Source organism: Ooceraea biroi, chromosome 5, assembly GCF_003672135.1.
Source record: "Ooceraea biroi isolate clonal line C1 chromosome 5, Obir_v5.4, whole genome shotgun sequence".
Lineage (NCBI taxonomy): Eukaryota > Metazoa > Arthropoda > Insecta > Hymenoptera > Formicidae > Ooceraea > Ooceraea biroi.
Window position 1 is genome coordinate 10,492,889 of NC_039510.1, and position 6,265 is coordinate 10,499,153.

A 6,265-nucleotide genomic window follows, 5' to 3' on the forward strand; every position below is an offset into this window, starting at 1 on the left:
AATAAATAATAAATAATCTGAAAAGTATATTACTGTTCGTGTGAAATGGAGAAATAACGGAAGAAAAACACGTCAAAAAGGCTTCTGTTATTGCCTACATGCTCGCTTTCTCTGGAAGAGAAGACTTTGTCTTTTGTTTGATTCTCCTGTCGCGGATTTATCGGGATCTCGGGGTTCCGACGACCCACAAAACCGATAAACGAGTTTAGACGCAGCACGAGGAAAGTAAATACCTCTGTTCGCTTCTATTACCGTGCCTTTCGATACGCAGCGTGAACCCTTCGATTTCCTGAGGCACCATTGGCTCGAAATCCGTGTCCGATACTCCCGTTCGCCGCGTGGATAATGCACCGATAAACCGGCTAATGGAAGCCGTTATCAACGCTTATAATTGCGTCACAGCCACGAATATTCGCGAGATAGGTAACGGGGAGGACTCGATATATGCATACCTGTCTCTACTATGTCCATCCAATGCAAGCGAAATAAGATATCAGCTCGCAGTTACCAAAGATATTAAAAATACAAGAAAATAATAAAAAGACAAGCCAAGCAATGCATTATTCATGTTTCTCTTATTTTTTCTCTTTTAGAAAAATAAATAAGCTTGCTAATCAATTTTTTTACTAATTTTGCATAAATGAAACGAATATACTCGAGTAATTCTACAAAAAAGATGTTTCGGAAACATTAATTCAAATGACTCGAAAGACGATGAAAGATCGTACCTACATGTCTTGATAAGTAAGATCGATTACTCTGAGATGCTGATGAACAATAAGAAAAGAAGAATCAAATGAACGAATGAACGAAAAGATGGATATAAAAATCAAGAAGAGTAAAACAACGGACAAGAAAACCGCGGGAAGGATGAAATACCAATGTCAAGATCGAGGACTCACGGTGGACCCTTCGATCTCTTCGGAAGTTGCAAAGTGCGGGAAAAGGCGCAGATAATGGGAAACCGAAGAGAACTTTTCCGTGTCAGCGGACGAACAATGAAAGAGTGCAAAGTGAAAAGTAAACTGGGGAAGCTGAATGCGAGGGTAAAGAAACCCAAGGCGTAGCTGTATTTCTCGCTGCCAATAAAGTCGTTTAATCAGCGGCGGTTACTTCGCCGGATACATTGAAAGTCGTAATGCAGCGTACATTAAGTCTAATCCTTGCGACTGCTAATTTCCAGTCGGCGTGCAAAAAGGATAAAAGGGAGAACGAGAGGAAAAAGAACGGAGCGAAGTAGAAATGTGTACGTACGAGCGTAACGTGCACTTCTGAACGAAAACGAACATCAAGCATCTAAGTTTCGCAGCCCGATTTCGTCGAGGGTCATGGGTGAGGGAAGAGGAAAGTTTTAACGGAATAATGGAGGGCACAAACCCATCGTCGAATCGGAGAATCAGGCTAAGCAGAGGCGGAACCGAGAGTGCGATGCGCTTCCAGAATGCGATCAGATGGATAAATGGTCGAATCGATTGACCACGATGCGATACGATACGGCAGAAGTTTACGGCTGTGTAGAGAAAACAAGAGCGCAAAGTGCGGAGCACAAAAGAACGATGTCAATAAAAGTACGTAGGAGTAAAGTATTTTAATTAATTCCTATATTGCGCTCTCTTTCTTTCTGCATTTTTTTCTTGCGTATCGTTTTTTTAATCCGAGTTGCACGTTTTCACATAAAACTCGGATGTTAATCAACCATCAACGATTATGTACAGATATCTGTTACATGTAATTTATATAATCTTCTGGATAATAAAATTGACAGTTATCATTATTAATAACTTTATGCGATGACATACAATATTAAATATATTAAATATTTCTATATAAATACCAGTTTGTAATAATTATTTAACAAATAAATATTTAACAAAACCAAGGTTTTTTACGAACATAGTTAAATTAGTTAAAAATAATTATATGCGAGATACGCTAGCTTTTATAAAATAGAATTTTATAAAATGATCACGATTATAAAAATATCGAGAAAGTAACATCTGTATTTGAACCAAAGGCGCTATATTAAATGTTCATTTTGCTCAATTGGAGCCGAGCTACGACGCAAAAGAGGAGAGATAATTTTATCTTTAAAACGCATTGTACACCGTCATAGCTTTTTTTACGCGTTAGTAAGAGCAAAAGGAAGGAAGGGTGTAAACAAGGGTGACTCGGAGTAGCGCCGTCGTCGCTCGACTTGCCGACGTAGACGCGATCGAGTGTACGCGGATCGATCCGCAGGATGAAGCCTGGCGATGAACTTGCCAGGCGTGAAACCTCTGTGAAGAGACCTCTCCTCTTTACAGATCCTAGACCGCTGGTAACATATTTTTTTTCCACAAAATGTTTTTCCCTCTAATGAAAAAAAGAGGGAAGAGAAAAAAAACTGCGATCATCTGCCCTCTTTTGCCTCTATTTGCCTACCATAGCCTTTTATTATCGAAGCTTCGCTTCGAAAAGGGAGTCATCCAGCCGTTCGTTGATCCGATTTGCCGCGCCCGGGATGGCGCGTGTGGCGCATTATTTATTTATTATTAGATAGAGTATCCCGCATACACAGCATATGCGCGCGCGCACATACACGTACATACACATATATGTATATCTCATATACATCCATCGAGACCATCCGGTGATAACGATCAACGGTCGACTACTATCTACGCGAACTCCAACGGGCGAGAGAAATAGCCGCATCCCTGTCACGATCAAGGAAATACATATATATTAAATCGACGTTAATCCTACGACGCATGCGAGTCACGCATCTGCTAACTTGCCCCCTAAGGCTTTTTAAAAAGTGTTTCTCCTTTGAGGACAAAGATATTGGCCCACCACACAATCACATTTCTGTAATAACAGTGTCGTCTGTTACTTGTAGCAGATGTTTGTCCCTGATACGTTTTGTTTCTGGATATTATTGTCCGCAAATCATAATTTATAAGAATCTTTCAATTGATATTTTATGTTCAGATATATCATGTGCATTATTAATGTCTCTTTATCGTTATATTTCTCTATAATCACATACAATTAATTTAATATGATTATAACATTTAGTAAAATTTTGAAAGAGCCAACACACACACGACACACACAGAACTAAAAATTATGGAAATAAATGAATTTTTTAGGAATAATCCAAGTCTTTATTTATTCAATTTAAAATTAAAATAATATTCGTATAAATTCTCTCACACATTTTACGTTGTCAATTGATAAAAATTGGAATCTATTCTTGAGAAAATGTAATTGTCATCTCTGACTTTTTTAACGATATTATGGCACAGTGTTTTTGCGCAAAACTTTCAAAGTTTTCCTTCTTGTTCAATTCTGAGGTGTTCTATTAAAAGTTTTCAAAACTAAAGTCGAATTTTTTTGTTCGGAACTTGGACGATCCAGATTGCGCTCTGATTGTTGTTGCATATCATACTTTACAACTAAGGACTTCAATCTTAACTTCCATATTAATGCATTATCGTGATTTCGACTGCATAGAGATCTATTTGGAATGTCGCAAAACAATTAAAAATAAATCCTTTTTGATTTTTAATATCAATATCATTAATATTGATATTAAAAATCAAAAAGGCACATTTGGATTGTAATGAGTTAATAGCACGTAAAATCTGATATAATCGGACGCGATTTATCGCTTTATTCGCGCATTAATTTGTCATGCAATTAAATTATTGCTTCTCTAATGGTATCGATTGTGTAAATGGCTATGTATAAACAGTCATAATTGCGCACTATTGCTTTATATACAATGCTTTAACAATGCTTCAATGTACAACGACCATTGCTTGCACACAAATCGACAATTCCGTTAATTACGGTCGCGTAATTGAAATACTCCAGATTTCATTTCATTACTGTTTCTTTGAATACGATTGCATGACAAGAATAACTAATGCATTTCATATTCAATTTACGATTGTATTAACAAATTATACAACCAGATATTTAGCCGTCATATAGTATAATCTGTCGTGCCATCACATACACGATCCGAACATTTTCAATATTCAGTAGGGAAACGTATATTTTATAATAGAAAACGGAGAAAATTGCGGGAGAATTTTTACAAAAGCTAAAGAATATCTTTCAGATATTTCAGTGTATATTGCATCGAAATGTTCATATAATATTTAAATATAAAATATAAATATAAAATTAATTATAAAGATAAATTGCTTGGAAATATCCGTGAGATTAAATTCAAGCAATTTAATCTAGCACATTTGCAATAACTAGCAGAGGAGAATTGCGGAAGAGAGAAAACAACAAAAATAGCTTTCTCAGAAGATACATTATTTATATTATTTCTATTTTATATTTACACATCTACACATTTGTTTTCAATTCCGAAAATTCCTTCGCAAAGCGGTAGTGAAATTATCGAGTTTAGAGGAGAATCATGATCTCGTGCATCTCCGGATTAACGAAGCGGCATACTTGACCCACAGTTGTCAAGCAGCCTCATTGAAAAAGAAGAAACGACGCAGCGAAAAATGAAAACGGACGTCGAGGAAGTTTAATCGACTGCCCATTAGCAACGAGATATATGCTTCCGTATATAAGCGCAGCTATGTACGATCGCGCGGGCAAACGTAAACGTTTGTCTGGACGTCGGAAATAACGCACTAGCATGCAGCATTACGCTTTATCCTGGAACAAATGTTCTCTAATATATCCACGCGCGAGCGCGCGCGCACACATACCATGGCCCGTGTTAATTCGTGTGTGAGCTCTTATTTTTTTCATTTCCGTTGCAGTAAATTTATTCGCGGGCAAAATGATTGTATTAGGTAATTGTATTGTAACATATGTACGTCCCGTTTTTTTGCTTTTTTTCAAAAAGAATATATATTAGAATCTATATTATTAAAAACAGTAAAAGCACGGGACGAATATATGTTCAATCCAATAAGTACATCGATTAAATATTGAATTACATCGATTGAATGTTGAAACTCTGGTTACTCTTGCTTAAATAATTACTATGCGAAAATGTAAAGATTCAAGCAGATCTCTTGTATCTGTTTGATCGATCGTGATAAACTTTTGCTAATTACTTGTATATTTCTGTTCGAGAAAGTCGATGCGACGGGTTTCTTTAGCACGTGTAATAAACAGCCAAAGAGAAGTTCTGCTTCGTAGCGGAAACGCTTGGAGAGATCCTCCTCCAAATCGTCTCGGAATTCGACGACCTGAACTGACCCAGATAACAGCGGGTAAACGTATGTATTTACCTATGTGGTACATACGCGTGCACAGGATGTTTGCCCGGTCCTTTATTTATTTCCTTACAATTAGGGCGCTTGCTCCTGCACCCCTGCGAAATCCGCTAACGCTAATGCCATTACTTAGTAGACGTCAAGTGTCTTTATTGTCGCCGTTAAAAGTATCGTCGCGCGTAAATACATCTCGACGTAACGCCGATCTTCCGTGCTAGAGACGTGAATTATCCTGAAAATGTGATCTGGCTGGCATACGCTTCTTCTTCAGGAGGCTCTCGTGAGAGACGCATGTCGACGTGCATCCTTCGCTGGAGACTCGCTCATACTTGTACATACATCTGTTCATATGCAGGACAGCGACATGTGGTGGAGTAGTCAAATCGTTCTGTATATGCCTGCATCTGTCAAGCTTCATTTGCCTTGTGCACCGCTATTAGTCGTTATTAACTCGCGGGAACACTCCGCTGCAGTATTTCAAAGCGCACCGGTGCATATACTTCTGCAGAATCCGCAGTTCTCGTCGTGAATGGGAGTCGTGAGTCGTAGCAGCATTACCTCTGACATTTATAACTAAATTCTTTGCTCAGCGGGGAGAAAGAACATTCATATACAATATGTTTGTGAATTTTCGATAAAATTTACAAAATTTATATTGGAAATCATGAAAGATACGCTATATATACAGCAGGGAAAATGTGTATCGGATATCAATGTGTGTATATGTGTGTGAGCGTGCACGTATGGTTTTCATGTTCTCATATAGTATAAATTACAAGGTTCAGACTTACCCTCTGCTACCTTTTGAGTCTTTCGAAACGCATGAATAAATGATTTTTCCTACAAAGTGATAGAAATATATGTCAATAAAAAATATAATATATTAATAACTATACGAAAAAATCGAAGGTTATTCTTTTATATTTGTTATATTATTAGTATTCTTTGCATTAGCTATAAACGTTCACTTTTGATACTAACAATAAGATATTTTATTACATGAAAAATCGAACTAAATATATTTTCAA